This window comes from Cynocephalus volans, chromosome 11 (genome assembly GCF_027409185.1).
Source record: "Cynocephalus volans isolate mCynVol1 chromosome 11, mCynVol1.pri, whole genome shotgun sequence".
Lineage (NCBI taxonomy): Eukaryota > Metazoa > Chordata > Mammalia > Dermoptera > Cynocephalidae > Cynocephalus > Cynocephalus volans.
The window spans coordinates 100,678,737-100,693,673 of NC_084470.1; the positions used below are offsets into that span (position 1 = coordinate 100,678,737).

Below are 14,937 nucleotides of genomic sequence, written 5' to 3' on the forward strand. Positions count from 1 at the left end.
TGTAGCACAGCTCATGGAACTGAAAGATTCACTCAATGAAATAAACACCACAAGCAATAGCTTAAACAGCAGGTTAGAACAAGCAGAAGAAAGAATTTCTGATCTTGAAGACAGTCTTTCAGAAATAACCCAGGCAGATTAAAAAGAAAAAAAAAAAAGGAAAAAAGAATTTTAAAAAGTGAAGAAAATCTAATAGAGCTAGCAAACAACCTTAAGCGCACAAACATTCAAATCACGGGTGTTCCAAAAGGGGAGGAGAAAGGAAAACGCACTGGAAATGCATTCACTGAAATAACAAGGGAAAACTATCCAGGTACAGGGAGAGACATGGACCTTCAGATCCAGGAGACTCAAAGAACCCCAAACAGATTCAGCCCAAAAAGATTCTAAGACACGTTATAGTCAAACTGGCAAAGCTCAAAGACAAACAGCATCTTAAAAGAAGCAAGAGAAAAGGATAAAGTCACCTATCAGGGAGCCCCTATCAGACTAACAGCAGGCTTCTCAACCGAAACTCGACAGGCCAGAAGAAAACAGCATGATATATTCAAAATACTGAAAGAAAAAAATTGCCAGTCAAGAATACTGTACCCAGCAAGGCTATCCTTCAGAAATGAGGGAAAAATAGCATATTTTCCAGACAAGCAAAAGCTGTGGCAGTTCACCACCAGATGACCAGCCCTAAAACAAATGCTCAAGGAAGTCCTGCACCTGGAATCCAGAAAATGATAATCACTAACACCAATACACAAGAAAGAACAAAACCCACAGAACAAAAATGCAGACAAGAAAGAGAAAGAAACTAAATCTTACCACCACAAGAGCCACAGTGACAATGTAATAATGCCCCTACTTTATTCCTGATTTTAGTAATTTTGGTCATCTCTTATTTGTTGGTCTAGATAAAGGTTTGCAAAATTTTGTGGTTCTTTTTAAGTAATCAACTTTTGGTTTTGTTGATTTTCTCTATTGTTTTTTAAATCCCTATTTCATATATTTCTGTTGTAATCTTTATTTCCTACTTATATTTGCTTTTGGTTTAGTTAGCTCTATTTTTTCTATTTTCGTAAGGCAGAAGCTCACATGACTGATCTGAGATTTTTCTTACTTTGAATATAGGTGCTTACAAGTATAAAGTTTTCTCTAAACAATGCATGAGCCCTCCATCTATAAATTTTGATATGTTGCATCTTGATCTTTATCTCAAAGTACTCCTTATTTTCCCTGTGATTTTTCTATTTAGGAGAGTGTGGTTTAATTTCCACACATTTGTGAGTTTTCTAAATTTCCTTCTGCTATTGTGGTCAGAGAACATGTTTTCTATGATCTCAGTCTTAAAAAAAAAAAAAAGGAAAAAATTTTTTAAAAAGAGTTCATGGAAAGATTTCCATTATCTTTCAATTTTGTTTTTCCGCAACCTTTTTGAAGTGTGCTTGTGTTTACATTGTTTTATTGATTTTTTTATGCAATTTATATTGCTAAACTTAGATATTTAATTTCTGTTCTTGATTTCTTTTTATTAAGTGGACTTGTTGATCTGCTTAGAAATTAAGTTGCCTTTGAAAAGTTTATTCATCTTCCTCTGTTGAAATTAATTTGATATTTGCATGCTTTTGGAAGACTTTAGAGAGCTACCTCAAATAATGGAGAGAATATAAAATGAAATATGTAAATTTTAATAAGTTTTACATCTCCAGTTTTTGTGAAAATTTGAAGCCCTACCTTCTACAGAGTATTTTGTTATTCATCTGTTATTCAGTTTATGTATTTATTTGAATAAATGTGCATAGCCTTAAAAAAATTTCAAAATTCAAAAAAGAACATGTGTTGTTTGCTTGTTAAATGTAATTAAAATCTTAATTGACTTGAATAAAATAAAAGTAAATCAATAAAATGTATATGGAAAGTCAAAGGACCTAGAAAAGCCAAAAACAATTTTGGAAAAGGACACATTTGCATGACTTTCATGATATGATCCCAAGACTTGCTATAAAGCTACAGTATTTGTATAAGGATGGAAATATTAGTACACATCATTAGAACGCAACAGAGTCCATGTATGGCCAATTGATTTTCAACAGTAACCAATGTAACTCAATGGGGAAAGGTTAGTCTTTAATAGTGCTCAAACAACCATATGGAAAAAAATGAACCTTGACCCTTACTTGACTCTGCACACAAAAAAATTAGTTAAAACCTAAATGTAAAACTATCACTACTATCTTGGGGTAGGCAAAGATTTCTTAGACAAAAAGCACTAATGATAAAAGAAAAAAATGCATAAATTTGGCTTCATCAAAATTAGAAATTTCTGCTCTTTAAAAGACACTGTTAAGAAAACAAAAAGGAAAGCCATAGTCAGGGACAAAAATATTCACAATGAATATACCTAACAAAGAATTTGTATCCAGATTACATAAAAAACTTCCAACTCAATAAGAAGACAAATAACCCCCCCCCCAAAATTAGACAAAATATTTGAACAGATACTTGACAAAAGAGGATATAGGAATGGCCTACAGACATAGACAAGACGCTCAACATCACTAGGAAAATGCAAATTAAAGCCACAATGAGACACTACCTCACATTCACTAGAATCATTATAATTAAAAACACCTACGATAGCAAAGGTGGTGAGAACGCGGAGAAACTGAACTTTCATACACTAATGTGGAAATGTCTGTGGTACAGTCACTTCAGAAAACAACGGGACAATTTCTTAAGAATTTAAATATATACTTTCCTTACCAGCAATTCCACTCTTAGGTGGCTTCTCAAGAAAAATGAAAATACACGTGCACACACAGACTTGTACATGAATGTTCTTAGCAGCATTATTTGTAATAACTAAAAAGTAGACAGATATCCAGCAGATACTCAAGTTCTGCAGTTGGCCCTGCAGAACCCATGGAAACAAGAAGTTGGCCCTCCATATCTGAGGGTTCCAAATCCTATGAATACTGTATTTTCAATCAATGGTTGGTTGAATCCTCGAATGCAGAACCCGGGAATATGGAAGGCCAACTGTATATTTATTGAAAAAAATCTGAGTGTAAGTAGATTTGCACAGTTCAAACCCATGTTGTTCAAGGGTCAGCTGTACATACTGTAAAGATTCCATTTATATGAAATTCTAGAAGAGGAAGAATTAATCTATGGTGACAAAAATCAGAGCAGTGATCGCGGGGGCCAGGAGTGTGTGGATACGTTGGCTGCAAAAGGAAATAAGGGATTTTTGGGGGGTGATAGAAATGTTCTGTATCTTGATCATCTCAGTAGTGTGTAGACATACATATTTGTTAAAATGCACCCAAGTGTACACTTAAAATAAGTGTGTCTTACTATATGAAAATTAAATTTTCAAAAATACGAACGCAGAGTCTTCCCACCAGAGTGGCAACGGGTTTCCGAAATTCCGATCCCCTCTCCTCAATCTCACTTGGGCAGAGGGAGGTGGTGGGGTTAGGGGAGGACTGCTGTGGAGGGTATCTGCCTGGAGCCTCCAGCTAGAACAAGTTTCTTTGTTTACCTCAGTGTACCACACCTATACTGTAACTTTCTATAGGTGCTATAATGTGAAAGTTGGAAAGCAATGACCTAAGAATGTTTTGAATTAGATCCCCAACCCTGTTTAAACATTGAAATAAAAATTCTATACCTTAAGCACACTTAGCAGTTTTTCTCTTGGTGCCTTCTCTCTTTAGAAAATTATATAAGTAGATATGGGCATCTGGATTTGCAGGGAACTTCTCGTCGTAGGCGTAATTGTTGAGCACCTCCCGGGCTCCATCCCTATCACTGTAGAATTCCAGCATCTATATAAAGTCAGTCATGAAATCTTAGCTAAATTCTGTAAGGTAGCTATATGAAAGGTAATACATAGCTTAACTTTACTGACGGGTACAAAAAAATTAGTACTGTATAGGGAAAAACAGTAATGTAAATTTTTGCTTCCACTCGCGTATGTTACCTGTGGAACACAGAAAACATCACTTACAACAAAGGCCTACCGAATTTTTCCCACTTTTTCCTCATGATTATTTTGTTACTGAAAAATGCAGCAACTTCAACATAGGAACTATTCCTATAAAAAATAAAAGTCCTCAAAGCACAACACACTAATGACTGAAAATGTGATGCAATTAACCTCAGTGCCCTACATAATTCCAGCTGCAAAAGGAGTACATGACATTTATAGTTCCTTTCATTTTGTTCCCATCGTTACATAGAAATTCCCAGATTCACTGGGATATGGTTTTGGAGATTAACCTCTGCAACACAATTATCACTTTAGCATTCATCAACTTTCACAAAAATTATTTTGAAGATTTACTCCTAGTGTCAAGTGCCAAGTCCCTCTGTCCTTTTACAATGACTTTGGGATGACAGGACATCCTAAAACTTCCTAAAAGCCATTATTTTTATATCATATATTGTGATCCAGTTTCATATTTTTATCCTCTTCCCTTCTATATTCTACCAAAACATAAAAGGCCTTTTTGCTTTTCTTTTAAGCCCACCAAGAATAATACAGAAATGATATTTACAACTACATTACTATTTATTTTATAGATATTTGGTCATGACAGGTTACCCTGTAGTGAAAATAAAGAGTAAAATTTACAGTATACTAGTAAAATAAACAGAAATTATTCAGGCCAAAAAAGAGACACGGTATTTTTTTAAATTAAAAAAAAATTTTTTTTTACAACGTTTTCCATTAGTTTCCTTCTGATCAATAAAGATTAGGCATGCAGTCTTTGCACTGGCTTATGACAAAATGAAACTAAAAAATTTTATGAAAAGTCTACTTACCTCTACATAACTCTTCACAAAAGGGTCCCAAACTCCAGGAATTTGAATCAACGCACAAAGATTTACAGATGTCTTCCAGCTGTGGTTGAGCATATTTCGGGTTGCTGTGCTATAAGCATAGTCATCCTTATCAGCCCAAAGACAAAGGAATTTTTTAAGTCATTCAGTATTGAGATTTCTGTTAAATTAGTAATCAAAAAACTAAAAGTTCAGGTCCTGATGGCTTCACTGGTGAACTGTAACAAACATTTAAAGAAAAATACTAATTCTTCACAAACTCTTCCCAAAAAAACAGAACAGAAGGGAAGACTTCCCAACTTATTCTATGAGGCCAGTATTACCCTGATGGTAAAACCAGACAAAGACAACATAAGAAAACCTATACATCAGTATCTCTTCTCAACCAAATACTAGCAAACTGAGTACAGCAAAATATAAAAAAGATTATAAACCATGTCCAAGTGGAATCTATTCCAGGAATGTAACGTTTGCTTAAGAGCTGAAAGTCAATTAATGCAAATAAAGATCTATTATCTAAACCAAAGCAATAGCATAATGGGCAAAAAGCCACATGATCATTTCAACAGATGCAGAAAAGCATTTGACAAAATTTAATAACCCTTCATGATAAAAACACCCAACAATCTAGGAATAGAAGAAACTTCCTCAGTCTGATAAAGGGCATCTATAAAAAATCCACAGCTAACATCAAGCTTAATAATGAAAGACTGCATGCTTTTCCTCTAAAATCAGGAACAAGACAAGGATGTCCTCTTTCACTACTTACATTCATTACTGGAGGTCCTAGCCAGGACAATTAAGCAAGAAAATAACATAAAAGACATTCAGATTGGAAAGGAAGAAGTAAAACTATCTTATTTGCAGATGATCTTGTACACAGAAAATCCTATGAATCCACTAAAAACTTATTGGAACTAATAAATGAGTTCATCAAGGTTACAGGGTACAAGATCAAGAAACAACAATGATATGCCAATACACTTACAATAAACAATCAGAAAATGAAATTAAGAAAACAATGCCATTTGTTAAAGCATCAAAAATGATAATACTTAGGTATAAATTTTATAGATGAGATGCAAAATTATACTCTGAAAAGCAATATTGCTGAAAGAAATTTTAAAAGACCTAAATAAATGGAAAGACACTTCACATTCATGGGTAAAAAGACTTACTATTGTTAAACTGATCTACAGATTCATGTTACTGCTATCAAAATTCCAGCTGGCCTTCTTGCATAAACTGACAAGCTGATTCTACGAGGGGGTCTTTAAAAAGTTCATGGAAAGATTTGTACTGTCTTTTAATTCCATTTTTCCACAAACTTTCTTAAGTATTCTCAAATAATTCATATGAAAAATGCAAGGAACCAAGAACAGTCAAACAATCATTAGAGAAGAACAAAGTTGGAGGATGCACACTAGGACTTCAAAAGTCACTACAAAGCTACAGTAATCCATACTGTATGATATAAGCATAAGGATATACATACACAGATCAACAGAAGAAAAGTCAGAGTACAGAAGTAAACCTTCACATTTTGGGGCAACTGATTTTCAATAAGGGTGCTAAGACAATTCAATGGAAAAATAACAGACTTTTCAATAAATGTGCTGGAACAACTGGATACGGACATGCAAAATAGGAAAGTCAGACCCTACCTACCCTACATCATATACAAAAATTAACCCAAAATGGATCAAAGACCTAAAATTTAAGAGCTAAACCTATAAAACTCAGAAGAAGTAGAAATATTTCTGACCGTGGATGGTCTCTTAGACATGACACCAAAAGCTTGTACAACAAATGAAAAAACAGATAAATTATTAGACTTCACCAAAGTTAAAAACTTATGTGTTTCGAAGGACATCATCAAGAAAGTAAAAGACAATCGACAGAATAGGAGAAAGTATTTACAAATCACATACCTGATATATATGACAAGAGACTTCTATGTACATTATATGAAGAACTCGTACAACTCAATAATTAAAAGTAATTCAATTAAAATACGAGCAAAAGATCCAAATACAAATTTCTACAAAAGATATACGAATGGCCAATAAATGCATGAAAAGATGCTCAATATCATTAGCCCCTAGGGAAATGCAAATCCAAACCATGAGATACCACTTAACACCCTCTAGGACGGCTATAATGAAAAAGATAACAAGTGTTGCTGAAGAGGTACAGAAATTAGTACCCTCATAAACAACAGGTAGACATATAAAATGGTACAGCTGCTTTGGAAAACAGTCCAGTGGTTCCTCAAAAGGATAAACATGGTTTATATGACCCAGCAATTTCACTCTTACTATATATACCCAAGAGAAACAAAAACATATGTTCATACAAAAACGTGTATATGAATATTCATAGCAATGTTATCCAAGATAGCCAAAAATTAGAAACAACTCAAATGTCCACCACCTGATGAATGGATACCTAAACTGTGGGATATCCATACAATGGAGTATTATTCAACAATAAAAAGGAATGAAGTATAGTTACATACTACAACATGGGTGAACCTTAAAAACATGCTAAGTGAAAAGAAGCCAGTCACTAAAGACCGTATATTATATGATTCCATTTGTACAAAATGTCCACAATAGGCAAATGCACAGACAAAGTAGATCAGTTGTTGCCTAGGATTAGGGGAATTGGGAAGAAATGGGGAGTACAGGGTTTCTTTTGGAGGTGATAAAAATGTTCCAAAATTGATTGTGGTGATGGATGCACAACTCTGAATATACTAAAAACCACTGAAGATTTTAAGAAGGTAAATTCGTATGGTATCTGAATTATATATCAAGTCTCAATTAAGAGGTTATTAAAAAAAAAAAACAACACAAGAGTACTACACCCAACAAATTCGCTGATATAAACTCAGTCAATAACAAATATTGAGACTACAGACAAAAGAAAACTCTAATCAGACTACCAATGCAGTATAAATTGGTAACCACTTTGGAAAGAGTTTAGCATATTATATAATAACGTTGAATTGCACATACTCTATGACAACAATTCTACTCCTAGAAATGCATGCTTACGTGCATCAGTATACAGAAATTAACAGGAGTTAATTTCAAAGCATTATTTATAATAGTCCAAAACTATAATAACCTAAATGGCCATCAATAATGGAATGAGTGAAATATTTTGTAGCAAGAAAAATGAATAAGCTAGAGCTACATTCAACAATATGTACACACCTTAAAACCAACCGTGAATAAAATATGCATGACTCAAAAGAATATATACAGTATGGATCCAAATTTAACATTCAGATATAGACAAAACTAAATTACATTGTTTATGGATACATACACGAATGGAAAGAGTATAATGAAAAGCAACGGAGTGACTACCATATAAGTCAGGACAGTGATTTTCTTGAGACAGAATGGGAGGGAGTGTAATGAAGAAGGAACAAATGGAAAACTTTTAGGTTAGGGTAAGAGCGATGCTGTGTTCCTTAATATGGGTGCTAGTTACATGGATGTTTATTTTTAATCCATTCATTATATCACACATTTGTGTTATACACCTTTTCCGTATATGTTACATTTCATAATCTTAAAGATTTAAAAGGAAAGTTATTCAAGTCTCTCAGAAGCAACAACAACTAATAAAAGCACAAGATACCTCAAACCAGAAAGAGGCAATGGTATTCTTTCCCCAGTGGAGCAACTGATTATGTATCAACATGGACTTGGAAATGAGGGGATGAGGGGAAAGTAAATAAGAAATAATATGGAAAAACCTTTTAAAAAGAAAAAAAAGGAAAAAAAAAAAAAGGTAGATCCCTAAGTATAAATTGGGTGTGAATTTCCTATAGAAGGAGGTGCCAGTCACCAAGTGCATCAGACCCAACAGAGACACAGCTATAGCAGCAAGAAAAAAATCCCAAGCTGACTGAGCACAAGTGCACATATTACATTCTAATGTTTGGTTATAAAAACTAGTCCTAACTTTTTTCCTCATTAAGTACACATTAGAAATTAGAGATCATCTAAAAACCTCCATATATTATCTCCTCTTTATCTCTTCTTGTTACAGAACTAAGCGTCAGCTACGGTAAGATACCGAATCATCTATCCATGGGAGTGATGGTATAAATGCCATGTTCCAACTGCTTTAATCATTAGATATCTGCTTGAGTTCTACCTAACCATGTGTAAGAAAATATTGATTTTAAAACTCACCTAATCAATTCATATCAGTAAGCTTTTCTTTTTTTTTTTTAAAAAAGAAATATCATACCACAAGTCATGGCAAGGTTAACAAAAGAAATAGAGGACAGATACGAGACACCAAAAAATTAGTCTAAACGGGAAGACACAACATAAAATACACCTGAATAAAACTTAGAACAATTAGAAAGCAAGAGATAAAGAGCCAAATGATACAGGCTGAACATGCAGCTGATACATGAGGTGTAAAGTATAAGAATAAAGGGGCGGGGGCAGGGTCAAATGAGTCTTGAAGGGCAGAGAGCATTCCAGATGAGACTGCATAAAGACCTCACAAGACTAACAGGATGAAGACAGCATTTCAGAAGTGTCTTGGGAGAGATCATGGACAGGAAAAAGGAAGAGAATTGAGATTAGTGAACCTACATGATCAGAGACCAAGGAAATACTATTTATCACATAGGGATAAAAAGAAAATACTGCTTACTACATACGAGGTGATAAACACCAGGACTAAGATTTGGATGGAGGATGTGAACACAGAAAGAAGTTAATCCTAGAGAGCCATGGAGAAAAATTACACGAGGGAAAGAAAAGTGCAGAGAATCATACAGCTCCAAAGATTACAAATCTGGTGGTAGGAGAGGATAACATCACCACTGAAGGTTAAGAAAAGGGGAACTCAGTTTGAGAACCGATAAGTCAATTTTTGGTATGGTAAGTAAATCAAGAAAACAATTCATTACAACCTTTGTATAGAAATAAAACAACTTCATCTTGCCCTAGAGTCTTAAAAAAAATTTCTGAGAAACAACACTACAAAACTAAACTCCATTTTAAATACACAGTAAGAAATGTTTATTATATGCAATAATGGCTGCTGAGGAAAATTTGTAACCTCTTAGTAACTGACAAAGATTTTCTCCTTGACCTAACTCCAGCTAGGTTCCTCTGAGCCCTGTTCTGGACTACGCCTCAACCTCAGCCTATCAAGACTTGAACAAACACTAACAATTTCTAACAGCTCAAGGCCACATCCCTGAGATGACCCTGGCTCCCCTTAGTGCCTGCCTGAGAAAGCTCAAAGCTGCCAAAGAATTTACTCTTTGTTCTAGCCAACACCTGAAGACACTGTCCCTGTCTCCCAATCTCTGTGGGAGGATAGGTGCCTAACTTCCACAAGCACCAGTTACTAAATCCAGATGGGGTTCCCAGGGACCAATTCCCCTCTCTGCTTTTCATAACTGTCACCTCCCTGGCTCTGCTCAAGCCCCGCCACCCTCCCTCCCTACTCCCTCATTCTCCCTTTAAAATACCGAGTCACCTCTGTACAAATCAGAATGTAGCTACATTCTACATTCTTCCCCCTACTGTCAGTAGTTACTGAATAAAATGTTTGCTCTGCTCTAACGTCTAGCTGTATTTCTCTTTGATAAAAATCACATTAAAAAAGCAATCAATCTAAAACAGTCACATATCTAATTATGAATCATCTGAAATATGAGAAAGGATGATCAAGAATTTTAAATCAATAAAATGTCGTTCTCTGCAATATCTGGATGAAGTCAGTAGGGAGATTACTAGATTACTTCTTAAGATCTCTGTCCTTCAGTGTCATCACTATAAGAAAAAGTTTACTCATATTCGCTCACCAAGCTTTGACAATTCCATCTTCTTTTCAGACCAAGTATAGTACTGCAAAAGCCCTTTATAGGCTTGAATAAGATGGATTAATATTTCCTGGGAAGACGACTTCTCACCATATCTCCGTGTCTCTGCCTCACTTAGATTTCTGTTGGCATCCTCAAACATTCCATGATGCAGAAGGTACAATGCATGTTGCAAGGAGATCTGCAACAAAAATAAGAAAAAGCCCACTGAAATTTCAGTCATTAGACAACCATTAGTCAAAAAGCTCAGTAAATACATGCTCACTTTGGTAGGACACAAATGATATGACACTGCCCCTGTCATCAAAATTTTCAATCTAGTGAAGAAGAAAGACACATGAAATAATTAACAGTATGTAAATGAGAGCTAAATTATGTAAACTTACAAACAGAAGACAGCGTGATATAGTGAACAAAACAATGGGCTTTGAAGACAGAGTGCCCTAGTTCTCATGGCACTTAAATGATAAATAAACCTGAGTAAATTATTCACCTTTTGAGAGTCTCATATGTTACATGTAACAATTATTATTGACCCTTCAGAAGGGTATTGTCGAGGATTAAATTAGATAATATTTACATGCAACCTAATGCCTAGTTTGGTCCATAACAGACAATCAATCAATATAAACTACAGGTTAAGTATCCCTTATCCAAAATTCCTGGGACCATAAACATTTCAGATTTTAGAATATTTGTATTATACTTACTGCTTGAGCATGCCAAATCTGAAAATCCAAAGTCCAAAATGCTCCTGTGAGCATTTCTTTTGAGCATCATGTTGGCACTCAAAAGGTTTTAGATGTTGAAGTTTTCAGATTTCAAATTTTTGGATTAGGGATGCACAACCTGTATTTTATACATGTTATATAAGCTCAGAGAAAGCATCTTGATAAGAGGTTTTAAAGAATGGCTTCAGTTCAGATAGAAACGAAACTATCTCTGACACGGGAGAAGCAATAAGAACAATCACACAGAGAGAAGAGGCAAGACAGCTGTCTAGAGAGGTCTGGCTCTAGTACCCTCCCGTGCCCCTACCCCCCAATAAAGAGACCAAACAGCAAACAAATACATTTCAACCAAACTGACTAAAGAAATATGCTGCAGAGCACCAGGAGAGTGATGAAATCCTTGTGAAGCGTGGAAGACAGGAATAGCGCCATAGAGAGCACAGCAAGGCATCCAGTCTCTGCCCTGCTGCAGAGACCAGCTCACAGTCAGGCGGAGAGAGGTAAGCTGGAAAAAAAACCCACCTGTTTCCACTGCCACCACTAACGTCTGTGATCCCTGCCACAAGAGAGTCCCCCAATCCTTTCAGGACCCCAACCCAGTTGGACAATAGGTGGGAATTTCTGCAGCTTCATGGTATCATAGTAGAAACCTAGGGAGAAGAACCCCCATTCTCACCCTAAGTGGCTATGGCACAGCGCAGTCTCGAAACCAAATCTGTGGTTAAAGTATGCACGCCCCAGCCCCAGTGAAACTGACTACATTTATCCCGAAGCCCCATCTATATTCTACCACATTCACATGGGCACCAGCAAGGCCATGACCCCAGCTGCCTGGAGCCTAGGCCAGAGAGAAAGACTACACCCCCGGAATCTGAATTCACATGGCACCCTTTCCCTCCCAGAAGAACAGGCAGACCTCTGAGTGGAATAGCTTCCAATCAGTAGCTATTTCCAACATTCGTGTACACCCGCCCTGCACAGCTTGCAGACTCACTGAACCCACAGGTGCCCACTCTGGCCAGAAGCCAGCCCAGCAACAGCTCCTCCTCCCCTTGCAGTCCTCTACAATGCCATCAGGGCCTGCTGCTTCCTTGCAGACTTGCTGCAGGCTCAACAGCTGATCTGGCAACCATCCACAGAGCTGCCAGGTCCTGCAACACTAGTGTACACCTACTCCCTGACCAACAGTGGATTGGGTAGCAGCTTTTCCTCCCCACAGCAGGCCTCTTCAGAGCCACGGGGTCCTGCAGCATCCATGCAGGCTTGCTCCAGGCTTAACAGCTGATCCAGTGTACCTCTACAGAACTGCCAGGCCCTGCTGCACCATTGTATACCCGCTCACTGACCAAAAGAAGATTGGGCAAGGGCTTTGACCTTCCATATCAGGCCTCTACAAAGCTACTGGGCCCACAGCCACAACCACCCTACCCAGTGTCACCCACCCCAACAAGACCCTCCCAAGGGCACCACAAACAATAAAAGGGAAAGGAACAAAATAAATATAAAACAACCATAAAAAATTAATAACATGGCAGGAGTAAGGCAATACCTTTCAATAATAACACTGAATATAAATACAGACTGGCTGAATGGATTAAAAAAAAACTAGACCCAACTATATGATGCCTGCAAGAAACTCACTTCATCAGTAAAGATACACATAAACTAATATTGAAGAGATGGAAAAAGATATTCCATGCAGATGGAAACCAAAAACGAGGAGTAGCTATACTTACACTGGATAAAACAGACTTTAAACCAAAAACTATAAAAAGAGACGAAGGTTACTACATAATGATAAAGCGATCATTTGGCAAGAGGATATAACAATCATGAATATATATGCACCCAACATCATCAGAGCACCCAGATATATAAAGCAATTATTATTGGATCTGAAGGGATGGATAGAACCAAATACAATAGCAGTTGGGAACTCCATCCCTCTCTCAGCATTGGAGAGATCATCTAGACAAAAAATTAGTAGGGAAATATTGGATTTAAACTGCACTTTAGACCAAAAGGACTTGACAGACATTTACAGAACATTTCACTCAACAACTGCAGAATACACATTTTTACCATCAGCGCATTGAAACAAAAAAGCTTCCACGCAGCAAAGGAAACAATAAACAAAGCAAAGAGACAACATGGGGAATGGGAGAAAATACTTTGCAAACTACAAACCTGAAAAGGGAATAATATCCAGAATACACAAGGATCTCGATAATAAAAAAAGTTTTTAAGGGATGTTTTCAAGATGGTGGAATAGATGATCCCCAGCATCACTATCTCCCACAACTGATCAACATACAACTATTAAAAAGTAAAGACTTAATCCTAGGATCACTGGAGCTTGGGGAAAGAGGAGAGACCCACAGAGTTCATGAAGGTAGGAGAAGCCGCAGTTAGAGAAAGAAGGTACCATTCCAACTGTTTTGAGCCCTGGCCAATTTAGGGCCAGCCACTGTGAGCACACAGAGCAGGAGCTGGCAAAGCCACAGCCGTGCCCTGTGCATGAATGTGTTTGGAGTCTGCGGGGGAGAAGAGGAACTAAAAGTGTACCATACCAGCTTTCAGGCTAATGAAACCACTGACACTGTTCCTGTGTACCCACATTGGAGCGAGGTGCCCCCGGTTACCAAAAATAGGAGTCACCCAGAGGCCAGTGAGTCACTGCAAGAGACGACTGCAAAGCTCACCCCACGGGAGGTGTTTATTTTTTTTTATTTTTATTTTTTTTAAAAGATGACCAGTAAGGGGATCTTAACCCTTGACTTGGTGTTGTCAGCACCACGTTCACCCAGTGAGCAAACCAGCCATCCCTATATGGGATCTGAACTCGTGGCCTTGGTGTTATCAGCACCGCACTGTCCCGAGTGAGCCAGAGGCCGGCCCCCCGGGAGGTGTTTATTTAGAGTTGGGGTGGGAGGGAGGCTGGCCCACCAGAGGAACACTGGGGCACAGCATGGGCAGCTGATCTGCCTTCCAGTCAGCACAGGCCCACTCACTGGAGACTAGTCAGGGAAACAGGACTGCAGGGGGTGCAGTTTGCTGAAAAGAGTAAGTCCTGGGCCAGAATTTCCACACAGCACAGGTGTATCTGACCTCATAAGACCTGGATGAGATTAAAAGGTCAACAATTAAAACCTGAGCTGCACAAAAGACTTCTCCAGAGAATCAGCAGCAAGGCAGCAATTTAGCTCAACCACAGGGCTCAGGTGCTGGTCCCCACAGGAAGTTCCGCCAATTGTGGAATTAACCAAAGTACAACAAATTAGTTTCAGTGCAGAGTTTAAGTGGTGGTGGTAGGTAATAATCCAACAAAAAACTGAAAAAAAAAAAAAAAAGATTAGAATCTCTGATATCCAGTAAAGGTGTAACAGCATCAAAGAACACCTATATAATCTAGAAGAGGTAGCAGTCTCCTCAAATGCCCAGCATCAATGAAAAGACACAAAGATTGAGAAAGAACAGAGAAATATGACACCAAAGGAA

General features: G+C 37.2%; 1 pseudogene; it reads right to left on the bottom strand.

The window, feature by feature from the left end:
- The window catches only part of LOC134390165 (TATA box-binding protein-associated factor RNA polymerase I subunit A-like), a 33,055-nt pseudogene that overhangs the window by 1,892 nt on the left and 16,226 nt on the right, over positions 1 to 14,937 (bottom strand).